Below are 17,018 nucleotides of genomic sequence, written 5' to 3' on the forward strand. Positions count from 1 at the left end.
CAGTTTCCTGTTGTTAGCTGACAGGAGACTGACTGTTAACGTAACGCCATTGATGACTATCAGATCACGTATCAGGGTCTTGAAGGGTTGTCCCATTTTATAAGGGAAGATTTCAACCATTACCCCTTGAAACTCTGTTCCAAAGGGGCAAAGGGACACATGAAAATGAGGGGTAGGGGTTAAAGTAAGACATGGAATTTGGCCTGAGAATAAGAAATTTTTTTACAGTATTTTTGTGGATGCCAGCAAAGTAGGTAGAGAAGTGTAATTTCTTAATCCAAACTGCACCACCTAATTTGCATTGAAATTCCCCTCTAGTGCACTCCTACCTATTTTTGTGAAGTATGACAGCAGGTCACGAAATTACCAAATGGGTAGAGGCGGAAAGAAATCTGCTTTTGGCTGCTGAAATTACCTCACGACCAGTGCAAGGTCGGTTCATCTGATGTGGACCAGCTCAAAATTGGACCCCAGCAGTCACAGTCTGTCGCTCTCCCCCTCGTCCCCTCCTCTTCTTCCTTTCATCTCCCTTCCTCCTTCACTTCCTCTTGATATCTTCATCTCCCTCCCTCTCTCCTGCTCTACCTCTGTGCCACATAGCCTACAGCATGTTGGAGAAATATTGTAGCACTTGAGAGGATCGCAGGATATCCACAGGGACATATGAGTCACATAATGAATTCAGATCAAGGGTAAAGATGTTGAGACAAGAGAGGGATGATGTGTGTGTGTGTGTGTGTGTGTGTGTGTGTGTATGTGTGTGTACACATGCATATTTTGTCTTATTTAATTATGCAAATAATTTCGAGTGTCATGGATATAGTTTATCCCATGTCACTGTGTTGAAGCAGTAAACCACAGGATGCTGCTTTTTACTGTTATTTTGATCCGACTTAGTTGTTAGGGCTAAATGAAGGACAGATACTGGATGGACAGTCTTTGGGTCAGGAAATCTAACAGCTCTGATGATTCATGCTTTAAACCAAAGCATTGGCTTCATGCGCCGGCAACAGAGCAATATATTTGCAGTTAACCAAATCCAGATAATCTAATTTCATGATTTTTTTTTATTTAATCTTAAATATCAAATTAGACACCAAATTATGTGAAAGTGTGATAAGTCAAAGGCAGTCACTCTGAAAAACTTTCTTTTTTATGACGTGCCTTTGTGCCAAAAACTGCCATTTTCAGAGTTTCCTGTGATGTTTTGTAATTGCCTTTTCAGGGTTTCCTTGGTTATGACATTCCTGGAAAGTTATGAAATAAGAAACCAGGACTGGAAATGGAATTAACAGAATGTTTTTGAAAAGTTTTGAGCTTTTGTTTAAAGGTCTAGTGTGTAGCATTAAGGGAGATATATTGGCAACAAATATGTTTTCTTTCTTGTATAATCACCTGAAAATACTAATCATTGTGTTTTTCTTACCTTAGAATGAGCTTTTTATATCTACATAGGGGCCAAGTCCTGATTTATGGAGATTGCCATGTTGTAGCCCCCATGTTTCTACAGTAGCCCAGTATGGACACGCCAAACACTGGCTCTAGATAGGGCCTTTCCCATTTTCACAAAAGGGTGAGCATACATTAGCTGCTGCAAGGCTAATGGCCTGGCTTGGTTATGCCAAACAACGTTGAAGAAAATTGATTTGTAATGTGAAACTGCTTTATTCTGTGTTTCTATTGGTGTAAATCACCTGGTCCGTTTGTTTTAGAGAGGAAGAGACCTCTGCAGATCATTCGGCTCCCGGTAAAAAGTTCCTTTGCTGCTGCTCTCCCTGCCTTAGGCTTTCCATGTAGGCACATGGAAGGGCAGAGAGGTGAGCTCTCTCCGCCTTATGCTTTCCAAGTAAACACGTCAAAGAGGCTTTCTGCGTTGGCCAGAGGAAAAGGCAAAGAGGCCCCAGAACAGAGACATACAGCCAAATATAACACTGCAAATGGAAATAAAGTTTTCTTTGACTGAAGTGGTCCTGACTGAATTAGCTGTGGGTTAATAAAGTATGCGTACCTCTTCACATCTGGAATTGCACCCTACTTTGTACCACTTCCTGTCAGAAAGATGTCCAAGCATGCTATTTCATAACTACTTGAGTTAAGTCATGGAGATGGGGTAAAATATCCTGGAAAAGATATGGAAAAGTTGTGACCTGTTCACACCTGCTCAGTAAACCACAATGCAAGTTGCACCCATGTTTAGTGCAATTTGAAAACGGTGATGTTTCACCTGAGGCTTCTGTAAAATCACACTAAACCCTCCTACATACAGTATGTTGTGCTAACCTCTCAGAGATGATCAGCCAATGTGGCGAGATGTACTCGCACATCAATTAGTAAGCCTTCAAGGACTGACTAATAACACAATATGTGGAGACGTGTTTTTACACTTAATTGTGCACAACTGCAGCTTTGTTGGAGACATTTATATTCACTGTTAAAACTCATTAAAATGTCTGCATTTCCAGATTTATATTGCAGCATTATATCACAGTGAAACAAGCCAACATAATATACTCAACAGATGGTGATGTTTGTGGTGTGTAATTGGGCCGTTCGCCAGCAGCTGAAGTCACGAAACTTGCACCACACAAAGCAATACATTCTGCTGTTGCCCTGATGAACTAAGTATGACCTTATCCTGGTGCTGAGAGCTCTCTTTTTAAAGAGAAGGGAATAGAGAAGGTGTAATTTATTCCTCCTAATCCCAGCCCAGGGATCAGGAGATCCCCACCTACACCACAACATGCTCTCCCTTATACCAACACTCACCGCGCCCTGCAGTTTGCAGCTGTTTATTGTAAAAGAAGTGAAGTAAGCATTAAGCGCTGGACAGATCATTTAATGTTTAGCCAGTTTTACATATCCTGCACTGGCAGCTGGAGACAACACAGCTGCTGTTTAATTAATTCATCGTTAATTAACCAGATAACATGTTGCAGATTTGATTGTTTGTGGCTGTCAGGGATGAAAATGCCATCCCATCAGTCACTGTCAGTGAGCTCAGATTTCTTGCACGTTGCTGTTTAAGTGCCAAGAAAATGAAATGAAACAATGGGATGTTAGTTTATAAATGAAATTGAACCCGAGCCGTACAGTTTTGAATGCCCACGTTCTCATTGTTATTCACTGAAAACGTGATTTCACACCGAGCAGTTCTAGGACTTACATGTTGAAGTGTTGGTTTAACCTTGTTCGTGACTTGTACAATATCTGTAAACAACTTTCTGAGGTCATGGGAGCAACACGTCATGTTGAAGGGCCAAGGAGCCCAACAGTGCCTGCAAGAGCAACAGAGCTGAGACTACAGTTCGCTAAATCTGAGGCAATAGATGTTGTTGCATGCACACAAATATATATAATGTGAGCGTGCTTTAAGTAATTTGCTTGTTTTGGAACGTTTACACCATTGTTTTCATTATTCTGTGTGCACAAAACAACGTGAAGTAAAATGAAAGAGAGGGGAACACATTTGCAAACTGTGCTTAATTTAGTTTTAATGGAAATCTCCTAAAACAGTGGCTCCCAACGGGTGGGTTGTGGTACAAAAGTGGGTCTCAGGTCCATTCTGAATGGACCGCAAGTGACTCGCAAACCTGTCAAGTTTATGAAAAAACACACTTTGTATTGAAGTACAGTGGATTTGCAGCACAGAGGCCTTTACTTTGAAGTGCTGTTTCCTGCTGTAGAGTGAGTGACTAATGGACAGCTACTTAACAGAGACAGCAAACTAGCTCAACGACATGGCCAAACGCAAGTATGATGCTAAATATATTTCAGATTTAAGTGACTTTGAACGTGGCATAGTTGTTGGTGCCAGACAGGGTGGTCTGAGTATTTTAGAAACTGCTGATCTACTGGGATTTTCACACAGTACCAACTGAGCATGGTTTATACACCACTGCCTACCTGAGTATTGTAGCTGACCGTGTCCATCCCTTTATGACCACAGTGTACCCATCTTCTGATGGCTACTTCCAGCAGGATAACGCACCATGTCACAAAGCTCAAATCATCTCAAACTGGTTTCTTGAACATGACAATGAGTTCACTGTACTCCAGTGGCCTCCACAGTCACCAGATCTCAATCCAATAGAGCACCTTTGGGATGTGTTGGAACGGGAGATTCGCATCATGGATGTGCAGCCGACAAATCTGCAGCAACTGTGTGATGCTATCATGTCGATATGGACCAAAATCTCTGAGGAATGTTTCCAGCACCTTGTTGAATCTTTGCCACTGAGAATTAAGGCAGTTTTGAAGGCAAAAGGGGTCCAACCTGGTACTAGCAAGGTGTACCTAATAAAGTGGCAGGCGAGTGTTAAGATGTATTCAACTTAATTATCTTCATATTGTGTGTAAAGGTAGTTGCATTGATTATATTGAAATCATCAGCAGATTTCACTGTATCATGAGATAAACTGCTGATAACAGTGCAGTGAAAGTTGTTATCAGAAGAGTCGTTGGATATAACTTCATATTGTGGCATGCTGCATATGTGTACAGACTAATTTTCATTAACTCTGGCACATTTAATGTGTATATGAAGCAGATAGCATCATACACTTCTAATAAATGCATTACTGTCATCAACTCAATACTTTTGTGATCATTCAATATCACATTAAACTTTCACCAATATTGACACATTGACCGTCATTGACATTAACAGAGTTCCTTTGCTTTTATACAACAATCCTCAGAAGAGCTCTGAAGCATGTATCTGATTTAAGATGTTCCCTGACTGAAGTGCCTGTGAAAGGACAAACTCTCCTCTTTTACAGCTCCTGTCTTCTGCACTGATAAAGACCTCGATTTCTCACCACAGAGACATACAAACATGACAACACTGACAGACACTTGCAAGCATGAGTAAGCAAGCAGAGAAGAGCTCTGTCCGCCTGTCTTCTCCGTCTGTCTGTCCGTTTCTTTTATGAAAAACCCACCAGCAAGCATGTGATGGACGGGATGATGCAGAGTTAGAGTGAACAAGGAGCACATTTTTACATCAGAGCAAGTAAATGGACTGCACTTGAATAGCGCCTTTCTAATCTTCAGACCACTCCAAGAGCTTTTTACACCACCAGTCACATTTGCACACTGGGGGCCAAGGCTACCGTATAAGGTGCCACCTGCTACACAGCTTTAACACACTCACACACTGATGGAACAGCCATCGGGAGCACTTTGGGGTCGGTATCTTGCTCAAGGATACTTCGACATGTAGACTGGAGCAGCCTCAGATTGTTCCGCTGATCTTCTGATTAGTCGAGGACCAGCTCTACCTCCTGAGCCACAGCTGCCCCTTTCAAGCATTTAACTAAAGTGAACTGATATACCTAAGCCAATAATTTCCTATAAAAGATAGAGAGCTGCATCCCACTAAACTAGCATCATACTAGGGGTGAGCGATATATAGATTATACTCGACGTAGTGCAGCTTGTTCTACGTGGGATGTATAAAATGGCTATATCGTGAACATCAGGTGTAAATTGTCAGGTCTTTTTCAAGCCACCGGCGCAAGAATGGCTTTCACATTTTGGTTGTCTCGCTCTTTCCTGTGGCTCTCTCCCTCTCACAGACACAAAAAGAAAAAAAAAAAAAAAGAGAGACTTACAAGCATGATACGTCACATGCACTCCCCGCCCATCCAGACCGCTCTCTCCTTGGCGACAATGTGTGAGCAGGCGAGGTGTGTTCCAGACCGCCACCATTTAGTCACATTTTGCTACCATGGAGCACCAGTGTGACTTTCAAATATTATTCATAACTGAACTGGAGAGCTGTTAGAGTGTTTTCAGCTCACAGTGAATACATTGTCACGTTTAACTATGCCCCTGTAATGGTTTTACTTCACCTCCAACTGCTGACCTGAAACTGCACGTTCACAGCAAAAACATCAATATGTACAATCCAGCACGAGACGTGTGCTTCAGAGTAACAGCACCAGTGGTTCTGCTTTGATTTTTTCCATATAACAGTACTTTATTTAATTCTGTTATTTAATTAACTGTAGTGTAACAGTACTTTACTTAACTTTATTGTGACAGTACTTCATGTAACTTTATTACAACATCATGATATTTTACTTTGTAATAACAGCACTTTTTTGTCCTTTGGTGAAAGTCAGTGATAGTTTTTACAGGAAATGTACAGTTGCATACAGTCTTTTTAAAAATAAAGGCACTACGTTGGTACTGGGGTGTAACGATACATCGATCCACATCGATACATCGATTCATTGATTAACGATCCAGTTACATCGATGCAAAATGAAAACATCAATCCATATCGTCATCTTAAAGATACACCTTTATTTTGAAATTCACATAGCACATCTGTGTCACCATTTTAGTTAACAGGTCTATTTTTATTATTTTTTGTTACAGAAGAATACTGTTTTTAATTTAAATGCCTGATACCTGGAAGAGCTCAGAAATAAAATGGTCAAATCATGTTCTAGTTGTTTTTGTGAGTTGATGTAAGTGATTGTGTTTGATGGGCATATGATATTGCGTCATATCGATCGCAGGCTCCTGAATCGAATCGAATCGAAATCGTATCGTGACAGACTTTGTGATATCGGCAAACATCGTATCGTTATCCAAACAAATCGATATAATATCGTATCATGATGAAGCTGGTGATTTACACCCCTAGTTGGTACAACACTGCAAAATGACATTTTTTTCCGTCAACAACAAACACGTGTGGTTACGTATTGCTAACACACGCACCTGGTTGGGTTTAGGACAAAAGAACAGGGTTTGGCTTTGCAGTCTTATGGGAAGCAAACACCAGCCTCCTGAGTGAAAGTTGGGGGTTGTTGGACCACCTCTGACGGCTGGTTATTTGTGAATTCTCAGCGACTTAAACAGAACCCAAACTTGATTCAATCTTTCCTGAGTGGACGGCCCAATCGAGCAGCACATTATTAGATAAGGGAGCTCAACTCTCAGTTTTCAGCTGACAAGTTTCTCAACTACTTTAACTTGTCCCAGGTGGTGTTACCTTACATAATGTGACAGGAGAGAACTATAGCCTTTACTTTACACAGCAGTGTCAGTGAGAGAACAGCCCTGAGCAGCACAGCAAGATAAAGAATGCACATGTAATTCTTCACAAAGAAAGGATAAAGGATGAGAAAAGAGGACAACAAAGCTGCAGTCGACATGTAATAGATCTATAAGAGAAAGACTCTGGAAGGAGGAGAAAGAGAGATCGGTAAAGGCTGACAGAGACAAAGAGAGCAAGAGAACGAGACACTATTTCCCTGGCGTCCCACCTAATATGCACAAAGACCTGTGTGTGTTATCTGATGAGGAAAGATGGCAAACAGATGAAGTGTGAGAGGCAACAGAAGAAAAACAAAGTGAAAAGGATGCAAAATAATAAAGACAGTGGACAAACATTGTACACAAGACCTTGTCAGAGACCTGAGGCCTGTACTAGGAAACCAGTTTAACTTACCCAAGATATCTTTCGTTATCTGGCTTATTCCACAGGCTAGTTAATAACATGTCGGGCAGGAAATCCAAAGTGTGGGATCATTTAGAGAAGGTGAAGGACGAACCCAAGGTGATATGTAAACTCATCTTCATTGGTCGACTACAAACATGATGTATAATCTGAAACATGGAAGTAGCTACATGCCCATTAGCCACTTAGCACAATCATTACTGCTTTGCCGACAGCGTCCTTAACAGGCGGCTCACTGAGTGTGTGACGTGCACTTGTAGATAAAATATAGGCCTATATTAATGAAGGTTCATTAGTACGGTTTTGTATTTCTCTGTAATGTAGCACAGTGTTAACAATGTTACTGATACTATTCTTTCTCACACCTTGATGAAACTGCTCTGAATATGTCACATTAAACACTTTAAGTAACACCAGCTGCTGCTGAAGTTAAGGGTGGAGAAGTAGTCAATGACTGATGAGGTCTGTCTGACCGAAATGTTGCATTTATAATAACAGGAGCCAATTAACAGTGTGTGGATTATTTTATTAATGAAATATTATCTTTATTTTTTCCAAGTTCTCGCCACACAGGTGTCTCATGATATTTTGAGCTGCAGTGACAGACTCTTGAGTGTAAAAATAACATCAGTGTCAGCTGTCACTTTTGGGATAAAATAAACTTTGCATAAGTTAAAATCCTGCTAAAATCATGTGTTTAGTGTGTAAATGATTTGTTAAACACTCTGTTTTAAAGCCAGTGGAAATAGAGCCCTGGAACAATGAAATGATTCTACTGACCTATAACAATATATAGGCTATTCTGTTTTTTTTACCTGAGACTCCAGACTTTTGTCCGTGGATACTTTTTTCTTCAGTGATCTGATTGGTCAGAGGTCGGGGTGTTGACAGGTTGAGATCTGATACTCTGAAGTAAAGCTGCGCTGGAGCAGGTCAGTTGTTCAGCATAAGTTACCACAGTGTTTTATCCCAGTAAAAAGAAAACTAGGGATCGGCAATACCACAGAATTTGGTTTCAATCCAATACAGAGTAATACAGGGCCATACAGGGTTTGTTTGTTTTTTTAATGTGCGGGAGAGCAGTGTGTCATGATTTATGAGGTGAGTAATCAATGTGCTTAAGTAACAGCGAGTGATGACGAATTACAGTTTGACAGTGTAACATTAACCAATGCTAAAGATCTGATACCTGGATGTTACTTGTCTGAGTCTCTCTGAACAAACTCTGCCACTGACCTCTGTCTCTGTCAAAGGTCTGGATGCTGAGGTGTTTCTCTCCTCTTCCTGTCTTTCTGGTTGCAGCTCCAAGTTCTCTTTCTCATGTTTATTCCTCTTTCATTAAGTCATCACTGCTTTTATGCGTCAGATAAAACTAGTCAGGCTTGGACACTATCTGCACTGAATGTCCACAGACAGCTACGGTCACATGGATGCACACGCGGTGGTATTCATGGCACAGTTAAGGGTCTGCATCAGCCCACAGCAGTGAGCGGGGGGTGGGAGGGTGAGCTTACCGTCCTCCTATTGCGGACATTGGGTGAAAGTAAAACCACTCATGCACTAGATGTGTTCACGACAACAGATCGTGTTTGCAAAGACAGCTTTACTCTTGAAATACAAATATGTACGATGAAGAAGAGGAAACACATCCCTTTTTTGGTATCGATCCTATTGACACTCGAATCAATCTTAAAAATGAAAGCATAGTATTGAGAGTATCATTATTCTAGGATTGATCCGCCCACCCTTAAAGAGAACCAGCTTCCCCGTACTATAAACCCAGAGTTAACCCTGAAGTTACCTCGCTAACTCCAAATCCTGCTTCGTAGTACAGGCCTCTGAGGATCATGAAATTGCTCTTAGATTTAATGTTATTCTTATTTGCTCACAGCTGTGTCAATGCCATACACAAGGCTGCTGAGCAGGCCGAGCACAACCATGCAAACACACACAGAGTCTGAGTGACTTGTAATGCTAGAAAATTTGCTCTGGGGCCTGCTCTTGCGAAAATGTGCGACTGTGTGTGTGTGTGTGTGTGTGTGTGTGTGTGTGTGGGGCTTCCCCGGAGAGAGCCTTCCACACTGTCTCCCCTCATATTCTTCCAGTCAGTAAGTGTCGGACAGTGTGTGAAAAGCCAAACATCGGTTACCTCATGCAACAGTTCACAGCTACTAAAAATCCAGTGTATGATCTGTTGTCCTCCTCAAGTCACAGCAGACAACTACTGCTGAATATTTAACAAATCTGGGCATGTATTTATTTCGCTTCTCAGAATCTGAGGAATCAGGGTGGAAGTGAACAACTCCACGCTTTATGACTTTATGAGGTTTCCTACTCCTACTTCCTGCTGGTTTGATGCATTATACACTGTTAAAATTCTAAATGCAAAAAAACATAGCATCACTTTTTTATATCTACAGCCCAGTTCAGACCAAAGATTCTCGACGAGACAAGTTGAAACAATCAGCTACTTGCAATGCGCCGTTCTGCAACATTCTTAAAACCTGCCGATTCACACCAATGCAACTACATGACATGATGTATCATCGCTATGCAACAACTCTCTGTACTTCTGTTCTGATTTCCAGCAATTTGTAGCTTCTTAAAATATGAATGAGGATAGTGATAGTGAGATACTGGCTACAGTTGCATTTGTAGTAGTGATAAAATGGAGAAAAACAGAAACAGAACAAGCATCAGATGGACTGTATTCCAGCGCCAATTAATCTGTCAATGAGAAAGTGTGTGTGGGGGGGGGGGGGGGGGGGGGTGGCATAAGCACATACAGTGAGCAGCTGGGGCAACCTACCATCCGACACCAGCACACTGTGAGGACGGAAACATAGGACTCGGTGGGAATGGAACACCTGCTGCAGCAAGCGGACACACCGTCTGTGGCCATTTTGACTTGACCAGCGGACTTTACGACAAGCCGATTGACTGTTGAAACAGATGACGAGCTTTATGTTCTAAAACCAGCTGCCCGCGATTTGACCAGCTGAGTTGCAGGAGACTCCATCACCACCCTAAAAACTTTATGATCACTTGACACAGAAACTCATCCCTTGTGAGCTTAACATACTTTTTTATGTTAAGTCAACAGTTTTGAAGTTAATGTGACTAAAATGTATAAAGCCGATTTTACCTCATTAGTTTACGGCCACTAAACAACGCTATCATAGTGCGCTTAAAATATGGTGGCGTGTTGGGGCTAAATGGGTGGAGTTTCCCAGCATGCCTTGAGACAATGTGTTTGAGGCCATGAGCCGAAGAACACTGTAAAAATGTGTTCTAATTCCCTCACATTACCCGTTTCACAGTGATTAATGTTTATGTATTTCACAGTGGCTCTACTGGGTCACAGTTAAAGGAGCTATATGTAAGAAATCTAAAGCAAATAGTCGTAAAATCATCCTAATATGTCACAGAGACTAAGGAATAATGGTCATGTAACATACTGATCTCACCGACAACAATAGTACAGCCAGAATATTTGCATTTAAAAAAAATTTTTACGGTCCGCAAATCATGTTTATGTTTTGAATTTGTGTTTTTGCCTGTTGCACCACCCACCGCCGTCTACCAGTCACGCAGTCAGTAGAGTCTCAGCATCAGGTACAGTTATGACTGAGCTACAGCAGCATGGCAAGCAGCATTAGCAGTGTCCCAGTACATAGCATTAGCAGCCGGCTCCTCCTCAGCTGTATCCTGGCAGCAGCATTAGCAGCAGAGAAGCTAGACTTGCTCGAATGGTCCGCTGGAAAACCGAAGATCAAGGACGTGGCGACGCGGCCCTGCCACGGCAGCCGCCCGTGGGCAAACAAATCAGTCTCCAGCGTGCCGCTATCCAGCAACCTCGAATCTGTAGGGGAGGGGGGGGCGGACACGACTCGTGGCAGTATTTTGAATTTGAGTGCAGTAACCGTTTTGGCCACATTCTTACATACAGCGCCTTTAATGTTGTGGTAGGACATTTTACATGTAGACACAGTAAAGTCGTATACACAGTTAGTGATTTCCCGCCTGTGTGGATATTAGAGTGTCTGACAAAGTTGTGCTGAGGTAAAATAAAGAGCACTTCCTGGTTCAGAGTTCATGTCTTTGCCTAATTCGAGCAGTCGAGAAACCTGAGTTTGCCACAATATATGTTTGTAGTTGAATGAAATAAAAAGAAATTGTTATAAAATGTGTCCTCAATGTTTTTATGTTCATTAGAATAAAATGCTTAAAAACAAAAAACGTTGTGTCAAACTGACATAAAATTCCTGTCAGACAAGGGTCACGTGACACATTTATTGTGTCTGGTGTATGCAAAATGTTTATGTTACTGTTTTGCACTAAACTTAAAGTTCAGAGTGGAAGCTGTTTGCAAAAAAAAAAAAAATAATAAGTTGAGTGAACAAATTGGGGTTTACAGTGTGGATACAATCTGGCGCAGTTTATTTCAAGGTGTAAATGGGATCAGTGAAGGTCTTTCCTCTTGTGTATATGTGTCTCTCTGACTGTACGCCTGGTGTCTCCTGGCAGTTTAGGGCACCTCTGGAGCTTTTGTACATATTAGTATAGATAAGAGTGAGTTATTGAATTCATGCTTTTAATCCTAGTCCTAAAAGAAGGGCCAACCTGTTTAAACTAAGCTTGATAAATACAGGCTCTGGCTCATCTCATTCAGAATTTGAGCCCAGTATTTAACACATCATTCCAGTCATTTAGATCATTGTGTGAACCAAATGGTGTGTGTGGCGCGACCCATCAGAATGTAGCTCCATTGACAAAGACCCAGAGACTGACTTTATGGACTTACAGTGACAGCACCAACCGTAATTTCAGCACAATAAAACCCCAGTTTATGATTCATAACCGTAATTAGCTTTGCAGTAAAACAGCCATCTGAATGCACCTGCAGGTTTTTGGTTCACTGGTTCACAGCTCTGGGAGAAAAGAAGTTTGAACTGAAAAATGTTTAACTGCCGGAAATCAGCTGGAGAACAGAGTGGGCAAAGCATTGTTTTTAGATTTAGTCACTCGACAATATAAGGGAGTGTTAATGTGCTACAATATTGAATCTGTGTGTGTGTAATGTAATTTAATGATGCGTATTTGCACATAAATATAACTGTTTACTTATTTTGATTGAACTTTGTCTCTTATAAGATCTGCCTGAACCCAGTGAAAATGTTTAATGGCCCAGGGCACACATCTTTCACTGCAGAGGCAAACACTGTTTAGGAGTCTGAAACACCTGTCTTAATAAAGACAAAAACACTGTCTCTTGTGGTGTTTAGATTGCAAGAGATATTGGTTTTAGCTTTTTTTGTTGTCCTATTTACAGCTGTATCCAGCATCTAGAGCAGGGCGGTCAAACTCATTTTAGTTCATGGACCTCATACAGCCCAATTTGATCTCAAGTGGGCCACACCAGTAAAACCATAACATAACATAACATACCTGTAAATGATAGGGGTGGGGGGAAAAAATCAATCAACATAGTATCTTTTGGTACTAGAATAACGGAAGAAATTGCTTTTTGTTGATGATGTGTTTTTCCTGGTGAGGTCAGCAGAGGTCTCAGTCATCAGCATTTGGCAGGAAAATCATCAAAACAAAGATGGAGGCACCACAGAAAAGATCAGAAATGTGCCGTGTGCGTTTAAATCAAACGTCTGGACGTATTTTGAATTTTTAACACAGGAGGAAAGGACTTGGAGGACTTGGATATGACACGTGATTTGCGAGCCGTGTCATATGAGAATACTCTGGGAATACGATAAACATGAGGGCTCTCCTCACACTCCACCATCCAGAGGTAGCATTAGCCGCTGACGGCCAAGCTAATGCACCCTGGACACACTTAGCTTGACAAAACTACCATCCAACTCTGAGAGAGCTAAGAATATAACGTGCGTCCATACAGCACTGTTGAAAACCAAGGCTTTTGTTACACATAAAAACACTCGGCAGTATGTGACTCCGTCCTGATGTTTTTTCACCGACACAGCTGTACCCAAGCTCTACAGAGAAGTGAAGCATAAAGCTGAGGAATCTGAGTACATCAAGAAGGGTGGCGTTAACTTGTGACGCCTCAGCTTCAAGGTCACTGGATTCATATGTGACTATAACGGCACATTATCTCACAGAGGACTGAAGACTGCTGTCTCATGTTCTCCAAACTAGAGCGGTACACGTAGGTCACACCGGAGCAAACTCTGGCTCAGTGTGTGTCTTTGATGCTGATGCTATTTTGTTAGCAATAAGGTAGCTAGCTTTCACAGCTGCAGTGCGGATCTCTGGGCTAAAACTAAAACCAGATTTATGTTTCCTCAAACTGGCCAACAATTAATTTATCTTCTCTGCTCTTAGTTGCAAGTTGTTGTATTTTTTTACCATAATGAGTTTGATAGTGGTGTTGAATATAATATTGCTTGAGCACTGAAAGGTGCTGTGAGCATACCAAACACACTGGCTTCCCATTTACCTCTGTGTAGAAACAGGAACTGGTCCATTTGGACAAACAGGAAAAGCAGTACATTTAATTGAAATATTAACGGCTTCTCTGCAATTTTTACACTGAGCAAACTCATTGAGTGGGCCACATTGGACCCTTATGACCCGCGGGCCGTATGTTTGACAGCCCTGATGTAGAGGCTTTGATAGACTTTAGCTCTGTCTCCAGTGTTGCTGCTTCTGTTCTTAAGTTGAGATGCATTGAGCTGCAGTTAATATTGTTACACTGGCACAGTGTTATACACAGCATCTGCTGAAACAGCTGGCATGAAAGTAATGATGCCATCCCATGAGCGTTATGTTTTATTTTAGCATTATTGTATCAGAAAACATGACATTTTACTACATTTTCAATTAATATGGCAAAGCTGTTAGTGAACAGTTGCCTGTTTACATATTCAGTAGACATGGAGCAATGTTAGCATTCATTCTGGGCACCTGATCAATGTTAGTCCAATATTAACTCTCCTTTTGCCTGTGCTTTAGTCTCTTCCAACTCCTGATGTAATTATCTGTTCTTTAGCGGCTAAATGCCCCATTATGTTCACCAGATAATCACTATCTGTGTCTTTCTATAGTTTGGTGCTTAGTACAGTGGTGGAAAAAAGTTTTCGGACACCCTTAAAATTTTACACAATCTCAAATATTATCATGAAATATTTGTGGAAAAATCTTTTTTGTGTTTCAAAAGGTGTGGCTGCATTAGACAAATACAAACAAATACAAATTATATTTTTTTGTTTATTGTTTACAAGAAAAACTAACAAAACTAAATTCTTGACAGTTTCAATATGTCAGTTCTCAACATTGTTGGTATCAAAGTCAACAAATAACAGAGAATGTGTTCAAAACTGAACAAAAAATAAATAAACCATCACATCATCAAATTAATATTTAGTAGTCCTGCCACTGGCACGTAGTAGAGCTCTAATCCTGGCTGGCATGTTCCCCACGAGCCTTTCACACTGTTGAGGGGTAATTTTGTCCCATTCTTCTTGAATTACTGCTTTTAATTCTTCTAAATTCTTTGGTTTATGCTTTGAAACAGACCTTTTGATAATCCACCACAGATTTTCAATGGGGCTCATGTCCAGGGATTGAGCTGGCCACTCTAAGACCTGGATACTTTGCTCCTGCAGCCAAGTTCTACTGGCCTTGGATGTGTGGCAAGGGGCATTATCTTGTTGAAACATCCAGTTTTTACCTCGACGGAACAGTGCACGTGCAGAAGGGAGCATGTGGGTTTTGAGAATGGTACAATACTTGGTAGACTTCAATGTGCCATCACAGACAGTGAGATGACCAACACCAGCAGCACTCATGCATCCCCAAACCATGATACTGCCTCCACCATGCTTGACAGTAGGTACTGTACATGCTGGAGATAATGCTTCGCCTGGCCTTCTGCGTACCCTCACATTAGTAGGAGGAAGATAAAGCTGGAAACTGGACTCATCTGACCACAAAATCTTCTTCCAATTCCTGGCTGTCCAGTTCTTGTGTGCCTGGGCCCAACGACGCCGGGCTAACCTCTGTCTCTCTTTGATCAGGGGCTTCTTGATAGCCTTGTAGGACCTTAATCCATGATCTAAAAGTTGGCCACGTACAGTGCGGGTGGAACACTGGACACCAGTTTGGTTTGACCACTGCTGCTGAAGCTCCTGTGATGTCATTCGGCGGTTTTGCCTGCACATGCGGATCAGGATGCGATCATTTCTTGCTGAAGAAACCCTTGGACGCCCAGATCTTGGTTTGTCTTCCAAGCTGTTGGTTCGTCTGTATTTCTGCAGAGTGTATCCAACTGCTGAAGGACTGCATCTGCACTTCCTGGCTATCTGGCGGCAGCTGTACCCTTCCTGACTGAGAATCTTTATCTTCAGGCGTGTTTCCTGCGTTAGGTTCCTTGTTTTAGCCATTTTTGTGTCTGAAAACTTTCAAATGTGCTGGCTTTATGTAGAGGCGTGTTTCCTGCGTTAGGTTCCTTGTTTTAGCCATTTTTGTGTCTGAAAACTTTCAAATGTGCTGGCTTTATGTAGACACGAAGCTTGGCAACAAAAATTGTGTCTTTTAATAAAAAGAACGACCTTCATCACTGGTACCAAAATGACCCAATACTCAAAATTTCTTATGTATTTTTATGGAACCAATCAATTTTAAGTTTTTAATGGCTTTTTTAGGATTTATTTAGTATTTTGGCTGTGACTGTACTAAAAGAAATTGCACTTGAAGACATAAGAGTGGTTCTTAATGCAATATTTCACAAATGCATGGGGTGTCCGAAAACTTTTTTCCACCACTGTAGGTAGTATACAAAGGGCTTTGGGCTTTTCTTCTGGTTAATGAGAACAGTAACAGCCGTACAGTTGCTGGATGTACAACCAGAGCAGTGAGCTGAAAGAGGCTTAAATGCTTCACAGAGCTGAGAAGAACTGCATAGTTGGGCAATGAATATCTCTGTGTACTAGTTTGTAAAATTAAAGGTGCAAGGTGTTACATTTTAACCTCAATAAATCACCAATAATGAGATGTTTAAAGCTGGGGTAGGCAGTTTTACTCTGGTGTCACTGGGGAAAATTCCTATAGTAAACTTTCAGCATGTTTTAATTCAAGTGGACTGAGAGAACAGTAGACTTCTGCACCTCCTCTTGGCTCTGCTTTCAGGCTTTAGAAAGTGACAGGAAAATCAAAGGTCATTTCAGAAAGAGGGCGTTCCTATTGGCTGTTCTGCAAATACAGATGTGCTTGCCCGTCCCTTCAAGTGAAAACCTGATTCAGTGGCGGAGAATTCTGCAGAGAGAGTTGCTATTGTAGCATTAGCACAACTGTCTACCCTGCAAAGTAACCCAGAAAAGGAAGACAGACCCCTTGTCAGTGGCTGCAGCAACCCGAATCCAGCCAGTGCAAGCCCCAGCTCTAGGGGACTGACAGCCCTGACTTTCTGGTAAATCAGCAAACTTTCTATTGCTGCCTTTACACAGGTTCGACCCAGCACTGCTGCTGGCTACCAGCCTGCTGTGACACCCAGAGTTGGTGGGTTTGC

General features: G+C 41.6%; 1 protein-coding gene across 1 annotated transcript in view; it reads right to left on the bottom strand.

Annotated features, from left to right (window-relative positions):
* The window catches only part of LOC117271534 (vertebrate ancient opsin-like), a 128,136-nt gene that overhangs the window by 96,950 nt on the left and 14,168 nt on the right, over positions 1-17,018 (bottom strand). The gene's annotated exons all lie outside the window — the stretch shown is intronic.

The sequence above is a fragment of the Epinephelus lanceolatus genome, chromosome 12 (assembly GCF_041903045.1).
Source record: "Epinephelus lanceolatus isolate andai-2023 chromosome 12, ASM4190304v1, whole genome shotgun sequence".
In the NCBI taxonomy this organism is placed as follows: Eukaryota; Metazoa; Chordata; class Actinopteri; order Perciformes; family Serranidae; genus Epinephelus; species Epinephelus lanceolatus.